Source organism: Anabrus simplex, chromosome 2 (assembly GCF_040414725.1).
Source record: "Anabrus simplex isolate iqAnaSimp1 chromosome 2, ASM4041472v1, whole genome shotgun sequence".
Taxonomy (NCBI): Eukaryota; Metazoa; Arthropoda; class Insecta; order Orthoptera; family Tettigoniidae; genus Anabrus; species Anabrus simplex.
Window position 1 is genome coordinate 767,026,122 of NC_090266.1, and position 24,102 is coordinate 767,050,223.

At 38.9% G+C, this 24,102-nt stretch overlaps 1 protein-coding gene across 6 annotated transcripts in view; it reads right to left on the minus strand.

Annotated features, from left to right (window-relative positions):
- Positions 1–24,102, minus strand: part of LOC136864441 (sarcolemmal membrane-associated protein) — a 700,905-nt gene that overhangs the window by 570,707 nt on the left and 106,096 nt on the right. For all 6 annotated transcript variants that reach the window (XR_010859312.2, XM_067141439.2, XM_067141440.2 and 3 more), the window contains one exon: positions 21,246–21,350. The gene's annotated coding sequence lies outside the window, so the exon portion shown is untranslated. The remainder of the gene's footprint in view (positions 1–21,245; positions 21,351–24,102) is intronic.

Here is a 24,102-nt window from a genome sequence, read left to right on the forward strand (position 1 = left end):
CATGGAATTGCTTGTTGTTGTTGTTGTTGGGTAATTACCAATGTTTTTAATTTTACTTTATTATCACTTGTAATGTTAAGCTTGTAGGTTTATTTTTTCTTGCTATTTGCTTAACGTCGCACCGACACAGGTAGTTCGTATGGCGATGATGGGATAGGAAAGGCCTAGGAATGGGAAGGAAGCGGCCGTGGCTTTAATTAAGGTACAGCCCCAGCATTTGCCTAGTGTGAAAATGGGAAACCACGGAAAACCATCTTCAGGGCTGCCAACAGTGGGGTTCCAACCCACAATCTCCCGGATGCAAGCTCACAGGTGTGCACCCTTAACCGCACGGCCAACTTGCTCGGTCAAGCTAGTAGTTTGTACAACCTATAGTATTGTAAGCCGTTGTGTTAAGCACTGGAAATACTTAAGTTGTGAATGAAATTTTATACGATAATGCTGGATTTAGAATGTTAAACTAGTAGATTTCTTGTAATTTTTTTTTCTTTTTCGTGGAATTGCTTGTTGTACTCCAGTTGTTGTTGTTGTTGTTGGGTAGTTATGTTTTAAGTTTACTTTATTATACTTGTAGTGTTAAGCTAGTAGTAAGTTCAACCTATTGTAATGTAACTCGTAGTGTTAAGTACTGGAAATACATAAGTTGTGTGCGAATTCGTATATAATGATGCTGGATTTAGAAAGTTAAACTAGTAGTATTTCTTTCTTGCCTGTTGTTGTTGTTGTTGTTGTTGCTGTTGTTGTTGTAGGGTAATTATGGTATAACTTCACTTTATTATCACTTATAATGTTAGGCTAGTAGTAAGGTCAACCTATAATATTGTAAGCCGTAGTGTTAAGTAATTGACTGATGGATTTGCTTGTTGTACTCTTGTTGTTTGTTTGATGTTGTTGGGTAATTATGTTTACTTTATTATTACATTACTAATAATAATAATGTTATTTGCTTTACATTCCACTAACGACTTTTACAGTTTTCGGAGACGCCGAGGTGCCAGAATTTAGTCCCGCAGGAGTTCTTTTATGTGCCAGTAAATCTACTGACACGAGGCTGATGTATTTGAGCACCTTCAAATACCAGCAGACTGAGCCAGGATCGAACCTGCCAAGTTGGGGTCAGAAGGCCAGCGCCTCAACCGTCGGAGCCACTCAGCCCAGCTTATTACATTACTGTAAGTGACCATTGCCACCGGGATATTTCCCATTTGCAATGTATTTGATGACAATAATAATAATAATAATAATAATAATAATAATAATAATAATAATAATACCCGTGTGGGGATTTACCGGTTACCTCCATCGGGCGCGTCCCATTGGAATTGGGGAAGTTTGCTGGCTCTGCCGCCAGCAGAGTCAAAGCGTAGTAGGGAAATAAAATACCACTGTGAAAAAAAAAACTGGTCCCTTGCCAGGGTTACGGCGAAGACTGGTAAATGACCAGAAGCCAGAAAACATCTTGAGGCAACCTTTAGGGCTAACAACCCTAGTTGTAAAAGGATGGGTACCCATCCAAAGCAAAGTCAAGTCAAAAAGCATGATGGCACAACATTTCAAGAAACATACCCCAGAGGGTAAATCTTTGGATAAATCCCTCGTCGTGAACGCGGTGAACGAGTCTTGTTCGGATTCTTGGGGAGACTCGACATCATGCAAGAGACGAGTCGGAGCGTCTCGGTGTACCCTGAAGAGTCAAAAACTCAGGCCAAAATCTAAAACCTTTCTAGCAACTTTCAACATAAATTCACTTACACAAACTGGCAAGCTGAAAACCCTTACCAAAGCTCTTCACGAAAATCAGATATCCATAATGGCCCTACAGGAAACAAGGTACCCAGATGAAGAGATTTTTGAATCCGAAGGCTACCGATCTATGAAATTCATATTTTCATACCTGTCCATTTTCACATCCTTATTACTGATTAATATTTCTTTTCTACAATTTGCTTTACGTCGCACCGATACAGACAGATCCAATGGCGACGATGGAATAGGAAAGGGCTGGGAGTGGGAAGGAAGCAACTGTGGCCTTACTTAAGGTGCAATCCCAGCATTTGTCTGGTGTGAAAATCGGAAATCATGGAAGATCATCTTCAGGGCTGCCGAACCCACTATCTCCTGAATGCAAGCTGATAGCTACTTGATCCAATCAGCGCAGCCACTTGCTTGGTTATCTGATTAACCTTATATTCATCATAGCATACAGTACAGTAATGTAAAGTACAGTACATTTACCTTAGAAATCATTCACTGAAAGCACTGCTCATTCTTAGTATTCTTTCCTTGCATCTGGAGTTTCACTATGATGTTCCCTTTGCACTTTTCTTATGACTAGTTCTCTCACACATTATTTCAGCAGTATGAAAACCACAAGAAAGAACGCTCAGGAGCTGGAAGCTGGAAGGCGAAGTGGTGTACTTTAATCATTCCAACTCCTCTTTCACGGTCCATATGTTATCTCTGGTAGGCTCCGTATTATTATATCCTGATATTCTATCTTAGCCTCAGCCTTCTTTCCTGTGGTTTTCTCTCTAACTTTATTTTTGCATAGGTCAGTCATTAACAGTTGGTGATCACTGTTGAAGGCTTCAGATGGGATGATATTTGTGTCTATGATGGTTTCTCTCATTCGCTTGACAGTAAGTACTTAGACCACTATGAATTTCTTTGGCCCGTTTGCACTGAAAACATGCATTACTTTGCTGAATCATGAAAACACAGCATTAACATTCGAAGGTAAATGGAACATTATCAATGACCATTGGTGCTCTGAAGTAGGCCATTTATACCTCCCTTTTGTCACCACGTAACAATTAAATCCCCATGCTACAAGCTCATACTCTGCCATAAACAATTTCTGATAAAATGTGTGGTTTGTCTACAAGGAACATACGAGTTTTACAGAAATTGCAAGAAAGAGAAATAACTGAAAGAAAACTCAGTTATGCAAGTACCCTTCTAAATATGGAGGAAGATATAAATGTAATATGAACAAAGAACAGATAATGGGGCTTGTATCTTTGTTGAAAGTATGCACGTTATTTTATTGTATAGAAAGGTCACAATTTCTGATTTCACACGAGAATTTGTGAAGTAATCTTGACATTAAGGAAAAAATGTCAATATATACCATAATTAAGAAAAAATCATACACCAAACCAAATCAAACTCAAACACCATGGCACTACAGCCTTGATGGGCCTTGGCCTACCAAGCGACCACTACCCAGCCCAAAGGCCTGCAGATTATGAGATGATACAAGTCAGCACAATGAATTCTCTCGGCTGGTTTCATTGGCTTTCTGGACTGGAGCTGCAATCTTACCGTCAGGTAGCTCTTCAATTGTTCTCATATAGATTGAATGAACCTTGAACCAGCCTTCAAGACCAGATAACAAATCCTGACCTGGCAGACAATCGAGCCCAGGACCTCTGGGTAAGAAGCAGGCTCACTACCCCTAGAGAGCAGGGCTGGTAAGAAAAGACCATATACTAGATGTAAACTGCTACACTCTGCAGCATAGTTTTCCTTAGAATTTAGGCTAGATCATACAGTTCACCACACTTTCCTCACATGATTGTCAATTTACAAAAACCTAAAATTAGCTAGCACAGTAACTTAGAATACAGAGGTGCCAACCTTTGAAGTGGGTTATCAGTAATCAAAATCTTCCCCTTAGCAAAATTTTCAAGTCAAGTCCATAGAATGTTCCTGCCTTCTCAATAATGATACTCCCTTTTCCCTTCCTGTCAGCAATCTACTCTACAGTATAGGCCTATCATATTAAACAATAACATATTCACACTGCCTGTTAATTCAGTGATAAAACATTCTTTGTAACTTGTTTCACACCCAGAAGCTGCTTTTCAGTGTAGGTATTCTTGAAGCATCCTTTCCTCTGCGATGACACTTTTGTCTTTTGAACCATTAAGTGATTCCAGTGTACCTACATGTGCTTAATGTAGCCCTCATTTCTGTAAATACAACATTACTTAAGAATTTATAATGCAGAACAACAGATCAGAGTACCTTCATTCACACAATGAATTTAACCAAGCTTATGGGTAACAAAAGGAAGTGACGATCAAATAGAAGTATTGTTGCCAACTCACAAGCACTGAAACGAGGAAGGTTGAGCAGAAAAGCTGCAAAGGATTGAAAATCTTTCCTTCTTTCTTTTTTTTTTCCATAGAAAATGATTTTTTTTTGTGTTAATGTCACTTTTCCTTAAATAATTTTCCCATTGACCGTAATGCCGTTATCGTGAGGTGAAATTCGTAATAATTACGGACACCTCTGGAATTACTAATTTTTTTACACTAATTATCTAGTGTTGATAAAATTTATACAAAAAAATTATACCAACTTCACGAGTGTTCTCCAAGAGTACATAAATGTGCTCTTTCAACCCTTTGTGGACCAAATGAGTTTTAAATATTACTTTCATACAAAAATCAATTACAGTCGAAGCTCCCTTCTGCAGACACCGTCGGTTCCGAGGAAAAATGTCCATTACGAGAGGTGTCCGCTAAAACAAGTTTGTAAAAATATCGAACATTTTAACGGAAAAGAACATCCACCTTAAATATAAGCATACATACGTTTATTTCTATTATTCTAAATCATTTCTGTGTTAGTATTTCATAGAGAGTTATTATAAGTGATTTTACATCATTTACAAACATTAAGCTTCGTGAAGTAATCCCTTGTTACTCATGTTTAATGGACAACAAATGCTACAGTATTTGTGTCCCACTAATTAGCGCCTGTACTGTCTTTTCCTTCTCAAGTTGACTACCTGAGCTCAACCTTATCAGCGACAATCCGAGTTATGAATAGAATGGTGCAAGAAGGGAAGAAAATCCCCAGGTAACTTGTGAGTCAACAACCTCTGGCAGCATTTATGGGCAATTAGAATTCTCGGAATAGGCCTATACACCACTAAGTAGAACAGCATTCCGATGTACTTTCTCTCACCTTGCACTCAAAATAGTATAAACATTCAAAAGGGATTTCCTTATGTCTGAAGAATGGTTTTAAAAGAAAGGATGACATGTGGTCCAGCGTAATAAATTGTTGTGCAGCGTGTAAAGTGTCCGGTTAAGTCAAGCGGACGAAGAAATGGCGATGTCCGCTGTCCGGAGTTCGAGGTGTCCGCTTAAATGAGGCCAATTTAACACTCGTCTTATGTAGAATAAAATCTGTTCCGAGGAAAACTGTCCATATAGGGAGGTGTCCGCTGAATAAGGGTGTCCGATAGGGCAGGTTCGACTGTATCTTCAATAAAACTTTTCTTTTATTCCATTTAAATCAATTTAGCATTCACATGAAAATATCTACTTAAAGAGTAAAACAGGATTAATCAGGCTCTTGTGTCGCTCCTGGTAAGTTGCATTCCCAGTTGGCTGTTCAATGAATGTATACAATCTCCACCCTATAACACAAGTTACGTATCTGAATTTTTACGTATGTAATCATAAGCAATGAACTTCACAATGATCCGTATCACTCTTGCTTTCACATTCGTAATTTTATGTATGTATTTATTTATTTTTTGTTTGTTATTTGTTTTATTTCTTTAATTATAACTGCTGAGATTTGAGCACTGAATCCTGTCTACCAGAATATGGTGATTTGGTTGAACTTTCTAGAATGATCAACACAGTAGTGACTAATACAGTGTGGTGGCTCCACCTACACTAAAACAATTCCAAAGACTTAGTGACCAATCCTCACATTCACTCTTTGCTTTCTTTTTTTGCTAGTGGCTTTACGTCGCACTGACACAGATAGGTCTTATGGGATAGGAAAGGCCTAGGGGTTAGAAGGAAGCGGCCGTGGCCTTAATTAAGGTACAGCCCCAGCATTTGCCTGATGTGAAAATGGGAAACCACGGAAAACAATCTTCAGGGCTGCTGACAGTGGGATTCGAACCCTCTATCTCCCGGATGCAAGCTCAATGCCGCACGCCCCCAAACGCACGGCCAACTCGCCCGGTCTTTGCTTTTTAAGATTGTGTTATCTCCTTGTGGAACTTATTGCTGTCTATCGTTATTCTCATCTTGTTGTGAATTGAGTGTGGTGCTGTGCTAATAATAAATCATAGCTTTTGCCCCAGATTTAATTCTTAAATAGTAACTGAAGAGCACAAATCAAGTTAGGCTACTCTAACAGCAGCGACCTCGACATGGACAAAAATGTGCATTCAAGTGTTGTGCAGTGTAACTGTAGACTATTTTGTTTCTGTAAATATGCCTAACACCAAGAATACAGAAGGAACAACATCAGCAGGCATGTCCGAGAACAATGATGCACTTAATAGTTACAAATTCTTGTTTTTATATCTACCTTATTCAATACATAAAAATGTTTATTGTCTCTAAAAGGACATTTACTACAATACAAACATTAAATGGGACATGTTTCACTCGTTGTGTCGAGCATCTTCAGCCATGTTGAGTCATTATAATAAACCTTTTAAATTATTTGTTCATTAAAATGTTACACATTAAAATATCGCTACTATATAAAAAGTAAACAGGAAGAAGTAACAATTAAAATGGGTCTATAATAGACTAGACGTTAATCACAGGAAGTTGACGTCCAAGTCACAGTAATGTGCCAATTAAATTGTAAGATTTGGCTAAAAATTCCCCTTTTTTTTTTTTTTTTTTTAACACTGCTAGTGTTAAGTTATTTATCAAAGTATAAATATTCATATGAAGATTAGTGAATCAGAGGATTAAACTTGCAATATATTCTCGTTAGATGAGAATTACACCATTATTAAAAGATGGATCATTGGAGGTTTGCAGTCTGTTGTATGCATCATACTTGTAGTCTTCACCAATCCCCAAGTGATTTGAGTCAGCCAATTTTTACTGGTCTGTTTGTTATTAAAGCGTGGTTAAAAGGGGACACGAATATTTGTTACTTAGTTGTTGGTGTGCTGTTTACTGCAACGTTACGGATGAATATGTCTGTAACAAAATAATTTTATGAGTGTGATGATTTGTAACTGTTTTTATAGATTCTTAAGGTTGAAACATCACTTACCCCGCGTACTGGCCTTCGGTTCAAAGGGTCCCGGGTTCGATTCCCGGCCGGGTCGGGGATTTTAACCTTAATTAGTTAATTCCAATGGCACGGGGGCTGGGTGTATGTGTTGTCTTCATCATCATTTCATCCTCATCACGGCGCGCAGGTCGCCTACGGGAGTCAAATAGAAAGACCTGCACCTGGCAAGCTGAACCCGTTCTGGGATATCCCGGCACTAAAAGCCATACGACATTTCAGTTCATCACTTACCCCTTTTTCTCACGCTTTAGTGACTAGCTGTGCTTGTTGCAGTACTGAGACTATTTGTCGTCGTGTTCTTACTTCTTGTGTTGTACGTATGGGGCGGATGTAGCGGAGGGCGAGCAGGGGGAAAGGGGAAGGAACTGTGGGCGGAGCGTTGGGTACTGGCACAGTGCGAGGACGACGAGTAGGGCATGTAGGGGAAGGGGTTGTGGGCTGGGTATTGGATGCTAGCTTAACTTCTGGAGGGGGGTCTCTGTGTATTCAAGGTGGGAGTTGTATTTGTTGACGTATTAGAAGGTTTATGGTTGAAAATTTTTAAAATTTTACTGTTACCTGATTTGAAAGCTTATAGCAATTTTGTTAATTGTTCTATTAATGGGCTTTTTATTTCAATTGCATCATTTATGTTTTTTCCCTACTGAAGTACTGTTCTAAATGAATATATATGTTTTCATATTCGGTCATTAACTTTCCTTTTTCAATTCTTTTTATTATCTTACGGCCTCTATCTACTGTACTACTGAAATGAAATGCGTTATAGTTTTCCATATATCTTGTGACAAAACTATGCCCAGTCTGGCCAACATATGAAAAATTGCACTGTGTGCATGTTAATCTATATATTCCAGAACCCTGATATCCATTCGTATTTGCATTAACTGTATTATGACTGAAAAATATATTTCTGTTAAGTGTTGTGTGTCTTGACTGCTATTTGTAAATCTTGTTTTTTCAAAGAATTTGTAAAAAAAAATTTTTAAAAATAAAAAAATACCCTTCATCCAAAATCCCATAAACAGGCATCCTTTTTCAGCCTAATCAATAGAGCCCTCAAAGTACCTTTATCACCAGTTAACTTAAAGAAAGAACTCAGATTTATAAAAGAATTAGCACTGATTAATGGTTTCAAAACAGAAAAAATTAATCGAATCATTAACAAAGTAAAACTTAAACTGGCCACCAATTTTACTCTAGAGAAAACTAAAAAATCAAAATATGCTACTTTCACCTACACTAATCCTGCAATTCACCAAATTACAAATCCTTTGAAACAATAAAATTTACAAATAGCATTCAAGACACACAACACTAACAGAAAAATATTTTTCAATCATAATACAATTAATGCAAATAAAAATGGATATCAGGGTTCTGGAATATATAGATCAACATGCACACAGTGCAATTTTTCATATGTTGGCCAGACTGGGCGTAGTTTTGTCACATTATATATGGAAAACTATAACGCATTAAAACATAATAAGTATTCTGCAATGGCTAACTACATGAAAGAGACTGGCCATCAATTTAGTACAATAGATAGAGACCTTAAGATAATAAAAAGAATTGAAAAAGGAAAGTTAATGAGAGAATATGAAAACATATATATTCATTTAGATCAGTACTTGAATAGGGAAAAAACCTTAACAATGCAATCGAAATAAAAAGGCCATTAATAGAACAATTGCCATAATTGATACAAGATTTCAAATCAGGTAACAGTAAAATTTTTTAAATTTTCAACCATAAACCTTCTAATACGTCAACAAATACAACTCCCACCTTGAATATACATAGAGACCCCCCTCCACAAGTTAAGCTAGCATCCAATACCCGGCCCACACTCCCTTCCCCTACATCCCCTACTTGTCCTCCTCGCGTTGTGCCAGTACCCAACGCTCCGCCCACAGTTCCTTCCCCTTCCCCACCTACTTGCCCTCCACTGCACCCAGCCCATACGTATAACACAAGAAGCAAGAACACGACGACAAATAGTCTCAGTACTGCAACAAGCACAGCTAGGCACTAAAGCGTGAAAAAAAGGGGCAAGTGATGTTTCAACCTCAAGAATCTAAAAAAACAATTACAAATAATCACACTCATAACATTCTTTTGTAACAGACATAGTCATCCATAACGTTACAGTAAACAGCACACCAACAACTAAGTAACAAATATTCGTGTCCCCAATTAACCACACTTTAATAACAAACAGACCAGTAAAAATTTGCCAACTCAAATCACTTGGGGATTGGTGAAAACTACAAGTATGACGCATACAACAGAATACAAACCTCCAATGATCCATCTTTTAATAATGGTGTAATTCTCATCTAACGAGAATATAATGCAAGTTTAATCTTCTAATTCACTAATCTTCATATGAACATTTATACTTTGATAAATAACTAAACACTAGCAGTGTTAGAAAAAACGAGAATTTTTAGCCAAATCTTACAATTTAACTGGCACATTACTACGACTTGGACATCCACTTCCTGTGATTAACATCTAAGTCTATTATAGACCCATTTTAATTGTTACTTCTTTCTGTTTACTTTTTATATAGTAACGGTATTTTTATGTGTAAAAACATTTTAACGAACAAATAATTGTAAAATGGGATTTATTATAATGACTCAACCTTGAGATAATTTTTCAAAATGGCTGAAGATGCTCGACACAACGATCGAAACATGTCCTATTTAATGTTTGTATTGTAGTAAATGTCCTTTTAGACACAAACATTTTTATGTATTGAATAAGTGGATATAAAAACAAGAAACTGTAACAATTGATAGTAAGTTCAATACGAGCAAAAACATGAAATTGGTCTTATGCAAAGTGATGCACATATCGCACCCATCTGTAAAAATAACACCCATTTGGTGAAAGAATGTAAAAATATGGCTGATTTAAATCGAAGCACAATTTGCTACAGCTGGTATTATGGCAGAACTGACAAAATTTATTTAGATAATAGGATCGCTCAAGCCTGATGTTCAGTGGTCGGTGATGAAATCTACTGGATCTGAATTCAGGGAGTGATGCAATATTTAATACAATGCAGCCAATGGCAGTGCTCTTCACCAAGGATGCATAGAAAATTGTCACATGATTTCTGATATTTTGAAAAGAAAGTAAATATATTTCTGGAATCAGCTGGAGGCTACCCAGCAATGGCAATTAACACATCTCTCTCCTACAGATTATACAAGGCAAGATTTTGAAGACTCACATTCCTAAAGTGTGTACTCCATGCTGAGGGGGTCTTATATGTACCTTTACTGTAATATCTCTTTCCATTTAACTGAACATTGTAATTACAAAACAGTTATTTCAATTTGGTGCCTCTACATCTTGCGACTTTCTGAACCGAGCCTTATCCAACACGCCTTTTAGAGACCTTAACTTTCATCTTATAACTGAGTTCGAGGAATTGGAAGGACAAAAAATAACCGAACTTTTAACAGAAATTTAATTTGGTGATAAGAAACCTAGTCAGTTACTCAGAGAAATGCGTACCCTTGCTGGAACACAAGTTCAAGATGATTTTTTAAGAACTATTTTCATGCAAAGTCTGGTAATACATTTAAGTTAAGGTCTATATTGGCATCTTCCAGTGATACAGTGGATAACCTAGAAACAATAGCAGAACGGATATTGGATTACTCATGCCCTAGCATATCCATTATTCAGTCGCAACCATCAGCATCACCCACCGATAGGATTTCTAGGCTTGAAGAACAGATTGAACAGTTAACATTATCAATAAATAGTATTCTGAACCGACCACAGTATCGTTTTCGCTCCAAGTCTCGTTCGCCTCACTGTCAATATTATCAGCCACATGGTTCACTATGTTGGTACCATTTCACATACCAACAAAAGACGAAGAAGTGTACTCCCCCATGCAGTTTTACCCTTACGTCTTCTGATTCAGGAAATCCTCAGGCCCCTCGCTAGAGGCAGCATAGTGTGATGTGGGCCATGTAAATTCTCACCGCTTTCTTTATTCTTTCTTTATTCGTGTCAGAAGTATCAACTTATAGATATTTAACAAAAAGCAACATCTACATTTCTACTATACAAATATACAAGTCTATTATACAATCACAGATAGAGCAACAATATTCAAGAGCTAGATGATGCTTGCCCAGTATTGGGCGACGTCAATAGCGTTGGGGGAGGCTGCAATCAAGTCTTTCATAGTGCACATTGAAGGACATAAAACACACTGACATAGATGTTGGATCGTCTGCTGCTCTCCGCAATCACAAAGTGATGAATCACTTGAGAAGCCCCACTTCCGCAAGTTTACTTTGGTTCTGCCGACTTCTGTACGGAGTCTGTTAAGGGCTTTCCATACTGTCCACTTCTCCTGGTGTCCACATGGAAGACTTTCCTTTGGCTCTATCCAGTTGGAAAGGTGGTGGATTCTTTCTTTCCACATTGTGACTCTAGCATTCTCTGCTTTCCCCTCAAGGTTGACTGATGTGCGGAGAAAACTTTTCCTAGATTTTAGCCTCTGTGTGGCTGGTTGGTATCCATAAAGAGGATGTGCTTCTGAAGAAGATGCCTGGAGCCTTTCTTTGTTAGCTGCTACCTCCCTACGAATCTCACCGGGAGCAATACCAGCTAAAAGTTGGACCTTCTCAATGGGTGTAGGTTTCAAACATCCAGTGATGATCCTGCAGCTTTCGTTTAAAGCTATGTCGACCTGCTTCGTATGAGCTGACCTGTACCAAACTGGGGAGGCATATTCTCCTGCAGAATAGCATAGAGCTAGAGCTGATGTTCTAATTGTTTGTGGTTGTGTTCCCCAACTTGTTCCTGATAACTTTCATTACAGACCGCTCCTCTGGCAGGCGATTTCTGATCGATTCAGGGGCGGATTTGACCGTTCTTCCTCCTACAGCACAAGAAAAAATGTGTACTTGAAAACTCCTATTTGCAGCTAATGGGACACCAATCAAAATGTACGGCGAACACTTAATTCCACTTGACTTTGGTTTGAGACAAACTTTTTTGTGGCCATTCACAATAGCTGATGTTCGGCAATCTCTCCTCGGTGCTGACTTTCTAAATAACGATGGGTTGTTAGTTGATATAAAACACAAACATCTCATACATGGCACAACTAATTTCTCAACCCACGCACTACAAGTATCCTTCCCTGACTCGGGAAGTGTTCACTTACTCGACCCTCACAAAAAATACTCTGTTCTACTCCAAGACTGCCCAGGCCTCCTTCGGGACAATCCAATATTTACTGCAACCGACATACATTTTTTCCACACCATCTCTAAAATCAGCCTACCAGTCACAGCCAAAGCAAGAAAACTGCCCCCCCGATATACTTGCTCAAGCAAAGATCGAGTTCCGGAAAATGAGCAAGTTGGGTATCTGCAGACCTTTGAAGAGCCCTTGGTCCAGTCCACTCCACTTAGGGGAGAAAGATGGTTCATGGTGACCCTATGAGGACAACAGGGCCCTTAATGCCATCACGGTTCTAGACAGGTATCCTATACCACTTCTCCATGACTTCAACACCCGACTATCAAGTAAAACAATTTTCCCAAAAATCGACCTAATCAGAGGTTTCCACCCCATCCCAGTTGCAGAAGATGATGTGGCCAAGACAGCTTTGGTAACCCTGTTCGATTTGAATTTGTCAAACTTCCATTTGGTCTCCAAAACGCTGCTCAGTATTTTCAGTGTTTTGCTATCTCGATGATATCCTGATTGTATATCAAAATGAAGAAGAGCATGAGCATCGCTCCTTGAACGACTGCATAAATACCATGGTATTGAATAGGTGGAGCCTTTTCTACCCTTTGATAGTGATCAATTGTCAATACAGACGATAATGAAATTCATACCTTATGATGCATAATAAAATAATAATAATCATATGGCCTCAACTACCGTGTGCAGACATTTCAATCTGATGCCACCTGGCTGTCTGCTCGTCAAATGCATAAATACAGTATCAATGTGAATCTTTCCAAATGTGTGTTTCACTATAATGAAACTCATAACTTATGATGAAAAGTGTTTTTGTTGCCTCAGAAATTTCCTTCCTAGGCTACAGTGTATCATCATCAGGCATTAAACCACTATCTGATCATGTTGATGCTATTCGCTCATTCCCACAACCTCGTACTATTGCTGACTTCAGATGATTTCTAGGCTCAGTAAATTTCTATCGCCGGTCATTACCAGACACAGCTGTCACTCAATGCTTACTGTTCAATCTTTGTAAAGACACATGCAGGCATGGTCACAGAGAGATTAACTGGACTTCCAAAGCAGTACAATACTTTACGCAACTGAAAGAACAAACAAATGCCACCCTTCTGGCACATCCATCCAGTGACTTACCGTTAGCATTACTGGTTCACTCATCTGAATTCGCAATGGGAGCTTCGTTACATCAAGTCGATGACAGAAAGATGGAACCACTAGGATTCTTCTAAAAGAATTATCCGATACACAGAAGAATTATAGCACATATGATCATGAATTATTGGCAGCTTATTCAGGAGTCAAGTACTTTCGCCAATTGGGAACATGCATAATTTTTAAAAATATATTTTTTGAAAAGTACACCAATGAAATAGTACGTAAACGTATTACATTGTGGTATGTTGCCTTGTTTTCTACCATTAAAAAAATATTTAATAGTGCCTTTCCGCAAGGCGAGTGAAACGGCCTCTGACGTAAGCGGCGCGCTGTGACGTCACGATCCAGTACCGCATGGAGCTCTGCCAGCCGTTGTGCACCAGCCGTTGCTAAAAGCCGATTGTTTATTATTCATGATCACGAATAACTTCGAAATGACAGAAGAAAGGTTCAAAACAGCACAGTCAGACAATCTACCATGTGTAGATGTCATCATTCTTGAAAAATGTGACTTTTGTGACCGCAGAAATTAGCGGATAACAAGCAAGTTTGTAAGTGGCGTTCTTTTTATACGTGCAATGTACTGTAAACCATAGTATTAGGATAACAACGAACCTGGATAGATTTCACATCACTTTCAACATTTCCTTCTAGACTGATTCCCCTATTAAAGAATAACATTACATTTTCGGGCTTTCAGCATTAGTAAAGTAAGAAATCGGATTTCAGCACTAACATAAACATATAGGTAGCATTATAGTACTAGTCCGCTTCTGTGGTGTTGGGGCAACTGGCCTACCCATTTCCGGGGCCCATGAAAGATAATTAAATATCTTTGTGGAGGGAAAAAGTTAAACATGATAAAGATAAATATGACTTCATCTAGTTTTCACAAGTTGGACTGAGTGGTTCAGACGGTTGAGGTGCTGGCCTTCTGACCCCAACTTGGCAGGTTCGATCCTGGTTCAGTCCGGTGGTATTTGAAGGTGCTCAAATACGTCAGCCTCGTGTCGGTAGATTTACTGGCACGTAAAAGAACTCCTGCAGGACTAAATTCCTGCACATCGGCGTCTCCGAAAATCGTAGAAGTAGTTAGCGGGGCGTGAAGCCAATAACATTAATTACATTTGGCTTTTAACGAGCTGAGCATATCAGGAAAGAAAAGTGTCCTGGTGACATTTTAGTCGCTCAATACAGGAATGTCTTTGGGTGCTGTGACTTTTACTTTTTTTTTTTTTTTTTTTTTTTGCTTTACGTCACACCGTCACATATAGGTCTTATGGCGACGATGGGACAGGAAAGGCCTAGGAATGGGAACAAAGCGGCCGTGGCCTTAGGTACAGCCTCAGCATTTGCCTGGTGTGAAAATGGGAAACCAGGGAAAACCATCTTCAGGGCTGCCGGCAGTGGGGTTCAAAACCTTCTATCTCCCGGATGCGAGCTCACAGCTGCGCGCTCCTAACCGCACGGCCAACTCGCGCGGTATTTTTACCCTTCGGTTTATTGACTTGGCTTGTATAACCTGAAACTTAGGCTAAGTTGGATAATATTTTAAACACCTACATCACTATTTTCACCTGTGTGCAATTATGTTATTTATTTCATTAATATTATGATAATTATTATAATTGAGCATTGTTAACTTATAAGACCCCAACAGACAAGCATTGGTTTTGTGTAGAGTTATACATTTGTTAAATTCACGTTGTTTCCTTTCATGATGTACACGCCTATTCTTTGTTACATTATAGAGTATTTAGATATAGCCTAAATTTCTTTACCAATTAAGCTCTTCAATAAAGACATACATAACTGTCCCGTGCCAAGGTATATTGGTAGAATTAGAGCTGTCAAAATGGTTCATAACCCCTTTGATTTATTATCTTGACATGGATCACCCAAAACATAGGTTAGGTTTGGAGAATACTTTAATAATCAGCATTATTTAATGTACTGTTTATTACTTTCATATTCCAAGATGTAATTGAAGCATTTAAATAAAGCATCATACATTAAAATTTAAAGTTTTACCACTAGAACAGCTGACATGGAAAAGTGATTTGAAAATTCAAACAAATTCATCATACGTTAAAATCTTCAAAAAAATAAACTGTAGACTTTTCCGATATATCACCAGCATTTCTCCGGCTCGCCAAAATCCATTTCTCCCTAGTTTTAGCGTCTTTGGAACATGTATAAACAATTTGTTTGGTATGGTATGCGATGTGCTATTGCACATCGGAACTCTACACCATTTACAAGTTTTCTGCCTCACTGTCTGCGCAGGATTCATTTTAAGTCTAAAATATACCACTCAGATTATTATCCAATGTATAGACCTCGAATTTAACCATACTAGACACTAACGTAAAGTAGAAATACGCGAAGTGTATCCTGCTTCTCACAGCACACTATGTGTTATTTCGTCTGCTAATTCAGTCAACCTGTACGATGACGTCAGACCAATGAGATCGCGTACTTGCGTGACGTGACATTTTCGTAGATTTTTATCATGTTTGGAGTTATTATTTGTACATTCTGATCACATTTTTGAATTCTGCGTGAAATTTTGAATCAGATTAGCATATTTTTAATTAAAACCCCGGATCATGCATGTTCCCTATTACTAGAAGGCAGAAATTTTACCACCTACACTGACCACAAACCTTTGACATTTGTGAGATGAATCTTCGTAGCAAGGTTTTACGACCGAATGCCCTTCCTGACGTCAACTTCATCAGACAAATTAATCAGAGATAAATAATAACATGATGTAGGTGTAAATAGAACTGATTATATTTACAGTATATGTAGGCCCAAAGTAATGTGTTCACCATTTATTGATTTCACCTACAGTGACCACAAACCTTGTAGGGGTAGCGTGCCTGCCTCTTACCCGGAGGCCCCGGGTTCGATTCCCGGCCAGGTGAGGGATTTTTACCTGGACCTGAGGGCTGGTTCGAGGTCCACTCAGCCTACGTGATTAGAATTGAGGAGCTATCTGACGGTGAGATGGCGGCCCCGGTCTAGAAAGCCAAGAATAACGGCCGAGAGGATTCGTCGTGATGACCACACGACACCTCGTAATCTGCAGGCCTTCGGGCTGAGCAGCGGTCGCTTGGTAGGCCAAGGCCCTTCAAGGGCTGTAGTGCCATGGGGTTTGGTTTGGTTTTTTGACCACAAACCTCCGACATTTGCCTTTCAACAACGCCTTGACGAAGTGTCGCCCAGACAACTTTGACATCTAGACTTCAATGGTCAATTTACAACATGGGAGAGACAATATTCCAGCTGACTTCTGTTCCCGTATTTCATCCATTTTCATACCATCACAACTATCATTTGATGAAATTGCCCGAGCACAGGCATCTGATGACGAGCTTCACCAACTACAACACTCAAGTTCAAGACCATTACATTACCATCAGGAGCTAAATTAATTGTTGATATTTCTACAGGAGAACTCAGACCATTTTTGTCAAGTCAGTTCTGTAAATTGCATTTGATGCATTGCGCAACATGGCCCACCCAGGTATTAACACATCTACAAAACTTGTACAACAATATGTATGGCCGTCAATGAGACAGGATATCAAATTTTGAACTAAATCCTGTGTAGCCTGCCAGAGTTCCAAGGTCATGAGGTGCACTACCAGCCCTATAGGCAAATGTGAACCAGCGGACCAACGTTTTTCTCATATTAACATAGACATCGTTGGCCTTCTTCCTCCATCTGATGGAAACACTTACATCCTTACTATAACTGATCATTTATCAAGCTGGCCAGAAGATAGGCCCCTGATAGATATAACTGCTGAAACAGTTGCATACGCTCAGCTGCACACATAGATCAATACGGCATACCATCTGTTATCACCACCGTCTGAGGCAAACAGTTCGACTGTTCTCTTTTTCAGTAACCTGATAAAACTCCTAGGTATCCACCAGCTCAAAACAACTGCATATCACCCTGCTACTACCGGGAAGATTGAACGCTGGCATCGTGCACTAAAAGCTGCACTGTGTACACTGATCTATCATCATACCTCTCTTAGGTTCTACTCCTGCTGTACTTGTCTATGGAGGAACAATGAGGTTACCTGCAGACTTCATGGAGGAGATGCCACCAATGGCAGACATACCTTCCTTTGTCTTGAAACTCAAAGAGGACATCAGGTCCTTATGCCCAGTTCAACCAGTACACCACTCAATGAGAAAGACATTCATTCCCTCTGAACTCCCAACTTGTTCCCATGTATTTGTTCGTCATAATGCAGTTCGGAAACCAAAACAGCCAATCTACAACGGACCCTTCAAAGTACTTACTACAAGAGAGAAATATTTTGTGATTTTGTTACCCAACAGTGGACAAACTGTATCAATAGATAGACTGAAACTTGCTTTTCTTTCAGATGACTAATTTCCTTCACCAAATGCCAAACAACAGCCCACCTACCAAGAACAACAGAACAATGCTCCTACAGTAGAAGAGAAGTGTACCCCTTCTGGACAAACTGTTCACTTTCCAGCTAAATATCTCTCTGTTATCGCTGGGAAGGGAATATGTGGTGGCTCCACCTACATTAAAACAACTCCAAAGACTTAGTGACCAATCTTCACATTCTCTCTTTGCTTTTTAAGATTGTGCATTCTCCTTGTGGAACTTATTGTTATCTATGGTTATTCACATCTTATTGTTAACTGAGTGTGGTTATGTACTAATAATAAATCATTGCTTTTACCTCAGATTTAATTCTTAAATAGTAATTTAAGGGCACGAATCAAGTTATGCTACACTAACAACAGTATACCAGTGTTTATATAATGTACTGCTAATTCAGCAATAAATAATTTGTGTTTCTACCCAACAAGATACATAACATTCTATACGTTGTCATTCACACCTTTTCACACGACTGCACACACTATGCAAAGGTACTTCATTTTTACAATTAGCTTTACGTCGCACCAACACAGATAGGTCTGACGGTGACTATGGGACAGGAAAGGGCTAGGAATGGGAAGTGGCCATGGCCATAAGTACCTGGTTTGAAAATGTGAAACCATGAAAAACCATCTTCAGGGCTGCCAACAGTAGGGTTCGAACCCACTATCTCCCAAAGGTACTTGAACTATTATGGCACACTATGTAGTCATGCACAACTGCTTAACTTCTCTATTTATAGACTCACCTGCATCACCTGGTACAGCACAGACACAAAATCGAAATGAGTTATGAGGATTAGCATACTTCTTCTTTGTTTGATGGAACAGTACCATTTCTTCTAAGGTTTGATAAACATGGGCTATGACTAGGATGCTAAATAGTTTATAATATCACCTATTCAATACAATAAAAAAATTTAAAACAATTAGGAATTTATCTTTATTTCTATACGAGACATGTTTCGCCTTATCACTGAAGGCATCAACAGTCACAGTACTATCTCAAGGCATAAATCAGGTACCTGATTTGTAATTAAATCATAATTACTAAGAAATAATATTGACATATTACAGTAGGGATAGTCAATGAGAAAAACAATGTTCAGTAATAATATGGATACCAACATATCAGCCGTTGGCTGTAAATTACTAGTTGTGAAGGATAACAGCGTCAAAATGTTAGGGTATGTACAGTACTTACAAAGGTTATATTAACCTATTTACATGGGGGCTGTGTAAGGAAAAGATACAAGTGACCGGCACCATTATATAAGACCAAAGGGCATTTAACAGTGTCCAGCAGCAGTGGTCCGACATGAAATATTGACGTTACACTATCAGAAATGTTAGGAAAATTATTACTAGGCTTCAATGAGAAAAACAATGTTCTTAATAATATGGAGTTAAAAAGGATTATATTAACATATTTACATGGGGGCAGCCCAAGGTAAGAGACACAAGTACTCGGCACCAATGTGTAAACCACAGGGCATTTTAACAGTGTCCAGCAGTAGTGGTCTGAGATGAAACATTGACGCTACACTATAGAAAAGTTAGGAAATATTACAAAGCTTATATTAACATATTTACATGGGAGCAGTTTGGGGAGAAAGGATACAAAATATCTGGCACCAAAGTGCACAACTATAATTTCTGCAGTTGGTTGATGATCACAGTATTGTCAAGGCAACTACACAGTATTATGCAGCAATGGTTTGACCTCAGATCATATTATTTGGAATCCTAGGAAAAATATTCCAGCATTTTGTGAGATTGCCAAATGAGGCTCCATTAGGAGTGTAGTCATTACTGAAAGCTGCCTGGTTGAAGTCCCAGGTTCATGAATATGGCTCCAATAAGCAAACGGTGAATTTGGCTGGCATGGAAGAAGACTTGATTGGGTGTCGTAAATGTTTAGGCTTAATTTCGGACTAGTTGAAAAGAAAGGTCGTTAAGTACATGGCACATTGCGATTGGCAACAATGACAGCCGTTATTTGTTGATAATAGTTGTTTCAGGTAACATGTTGTGGGGTTAGAATCACTCGGTTAAAATGAGTTTTATTAACTTTTTGATAACTTCTTAAAATTCTATGTAAATTATACCAGCATGAGAATGGTTAATGCGACATTAAACAGAGGTATTGTCGTAAGTGGAAACATAAAGAACACCGGGACGAAGTCTTGGTTTTGATGCTGGCCTAGTGAAATGAATGGAGTTTATATTTGGCGTAATCCGCAGTGGAAGGATTAAATGTGAAAGTACACTACAACTGAGTCGGAGTGTCATGGGTAGGACGAGTCATCTTCAATGCTGTCTGTGAAGTGGAGTTGTAGTGGTGCGCCATGATGGTGCTGGTGCGTGCTGGATGCTAGCGTGTTGTGAAAAGCTGTGGTGGATGGAGTGAAAGTTATCTGATATGTCGCTGAGAAGCTACTATTTCGGGGTAAGTGTTGTCTGTCTAACCTTTGTAATATTTTCTAACTTTTCTATCGTTTCTATCTGCTGGACACTGTTAAAATGCCCTGTGGCTTTACGCATTGGTGCCGAGTACTTGTATCTTTTACCTTAGGCTACCCCCATGTAAATATGTTACTATAATCCTTTTTAACTCCATATTATTAAGAACATTGTTTTTCTCACTGAAGCTTAGTAATTATTTTCCTTTTCTGATAGCGTAACGTCAATATTTCATGTCGGACCACTGCTGCTGGACACTGTTAAATGCCCTGTGGTCTTACGTATTGGTGCCGGTCACTTGTATCTTTTCCTTACACAGCCCCCACGTAAATAGGTTAATATAACCTTTGTAAGTACATACCCTAACATTTTGACGCTGTTATCCTTCACAACTAGTAATTTAGAGCCAACGGCTGATATGTTGGTATCCATATTATTACCGAACATTGTTTTTCTCATTGACTATCCCTACTGTAATATGTCAATATTATTTCTTAGTAATTATAATTTAACTACAAATCAGGTACCTGATTTATGCCTTAAGGTAGTAATGTGACTGATGATGCCTTCAATGATAAGGCGAAACATGTCTCATATAGAAATAAAGATAAATTCCTAATTGTTTAAAAAAAATTAATGTACTGAATAGGTGATATTATAAACTATTTAGCATCCTACATATAGTATCTTCAATACGGATCCATAATGATATTTATCACTTGCATTGGGCTATGACTGCGGAAAGCCGGGCTGTTTCTGCATCAATAGTGCTTTGCTTAAATATAAACTTAAAAATGTACACAACACTAAAATTATATAAGATGTCAATTTGAGTAGTAATGGGTTCATACCTGTAGGGCTCGAAAGTAGATCTCTTATGTTAAGATCTCGGTCGTAATTTTTATATCGCTCTTTCTTCACACTTCTCAATTTCAGCCACAATTCCAACATGAGTGCTAAAGAAATAAAAAAAAAAATTGATAAAGATAGGTAAACTCACATATATAAAACACACAAACACACGAGAAAAGGCTATAATACCTCTAAACATTCAGTTTATACATCTTCGGAAGTGACTTAAGTGCTACACAATCTCATTCACAGTCTGTACCACAGTCTCTTCCCTTACCATGAAATTGTTATAAACCAAATCTTACTAGTCCTTCAATTTACCTCTGCACCAAGCTGGCCCAAGTTCAATTCCCAGCTTTATCAAAACTTTACGCTAGTTTGATCACTGTAATGGAGTTCACTAAAGCTCCGGGCAATATAAATAAGAGAAGTAGATTAAAATCACAATAGCAAGCATCCTAAATGTGGCTTTCTGCGATTTTCCTCTTCAACTCCAGGAGAATGCTGGGATGATACCTAAGCTACATTTCCTTTCTAATACAACCCCAAGTTAATTCCAAATAATACACACATCAGTACAGACAGCAAATTGACATACGTATCAGACAAAACTTCGCATAAACTAAGTATACAAGATTGAAGATCAAGATCTCCAAGCACCCTACAGGTAGCAGTGGCAGCAACTATACCTCTGCTTCTCCTAGCCCACACAGCTCAGTCCATTAACCGTCCAGGTAACAAATTCTCCTTTCATTATGTGGTCTTCCACAAATAAAGTTCTCTTGCTTGAGGACCGTTGTAATTATTGCTTTTGTCTGATGAGATGGGAAATCTAAAGCAAATCCATCTCTTTGAAGTGCTTTTGTTCATACTCAGCCATTATGCTTCCCCATTTCCAGGTGAATTTCATCTGATCCTGCAGGTTTACCATATGAATTTACTATTATTGCCAATTTCTCAACTGTAATTCCACTTCTATCCCCACCCCTGTCACATCTTCTTTCAACAACAAGTTTACTTGCTCTTTCCTTTTCTGTCACGTAGGACTTTTTAGTATTTGTAGGCTACCTACAGTTCTCAAACCGATCAAACATTGCAGGATCAATAATTTAACTGACACGCACAAGCTCTACAGTAACAGAATAATAAGTCAAAATGTTTATTAATACTAACATAGAGGCTGGCTGACAGACACACAAATGCAGGTTTCCATCATCTAATTCAATGCACACATACAGAAAACCTACGATAACCTAAGCAACTGATGAGTGAATTTAACAATAGCAATCAAAATAATTTAAATTTAACCTGAACACAAGAGGAAGATATCAGGAACAGTGAAAATTAACACAATGACGGCATACTGTTTACCAAGTTCATTCATTAGGATTGAAGTAAAAATTCAGGAATACCGGAACTCTACTGGATATATTAGATATTATTATGCATCTTAAGCACGACATTGAGGCGTTAAGGTGCACTATGTGCGAGACACCTGGCGGGTCTAATCATACCCACAAGTAATGCACGGGGCTGCCGCGGACTCTATGACCCATCGGCAAACTCACTGAAAATGGTGGGCTTTACAGTATTGTTTGTTTTGATAAAAGGTAGTGTTGTGAAGATATCTGAGAATCTAATCAAAAATGAAATAATCAATTTGATATTAGTAAAAACAAAACACAATGGAAGAAACACAAAACAAAATAAATACATAGATGTAACTGAGCACAAGTTGTGGAACTTTTCTCCACTCATTTTTATACGGAGCTAGTTAGATACCCTAAAATATCACACTATTGATGGAAGTATTTTTTATACCAGTTCTATTCTTATACACTAGTGTCCAAAAATTTAGCATAATCACTAAATGAGGCCATACCGCTTGATAGGAATGTCAGACGGATTGCTGAACAAACGGAAGCTGAATCACACACCATATGTCACACATCTTGTCCAAAAAAAAAAAAAAAACAGTGTCAGAAAGGTTCTGATAGCTAAGGTACACAATTGACAACTAACAAAACTTGACAATGTCTTCCACAACAAAAGATGCTGTTAATAGGGTGTATGGTTATCCATAACGGTCACACATGCTTCGCAGCAACATGGCATATTCTCTATCAGATGGTTTAAGAGCTCTTATGGCAGTCGATCCCATTCCTCCGAAAGGGCAATGCGAAGGTCTTGGAGGGTCCTTGGTGGAGGCCAACGGGATGAAATTCGCCTCCCAAATGCATCCCAGGCATGTTCTATAATTCAGATCCGCAGACGTCGCTGGCTAGTCCATGCGATAAACATCTTCCCCAGCCAGAAAATCATCCACCAGAGCAGTGCGGTGCAGTTGGGCATTATCATTTATTAAGAGGAAGTCTGGACCAACTGCACTTCTGAAGAGTCAAACATGTGGTCTCAGTACCTAATCCCTGTATCTCCGAGTGTTAACAGTGTTCCTCGGACCACCCATGAAGATGTGCAGGTCTGTACAGCCATTCAACATGATGCCGCCCCACCATTACACCACCACCACGCTGGTCCCATTCCACCATGTTCCTGGGGTTGTGTCGGCTACCTGGTTCTCTCCAGATTAATGTGTGACAGGAATCATTCTGCAAACTGCAGCGGGATTCATCTGTGAAGAGCACATGCCTCCATTCATTCATGTTCCAGTTTCGATGTTGATGGCACTCTGTGCTGGAGTGAGCGGGACGTACACCGCTGGACGTTGGGCAAATACCCCTGCTGTTTTGAGCCTCCAGTACACAGTTTGCCGGGAAACTGCAACCCGTGAGACGGCTGCAAGCTCCGCCGACAATTGTCTTGCAGGTGCACTCCGATTTCGTCGGGCGGTTAAGG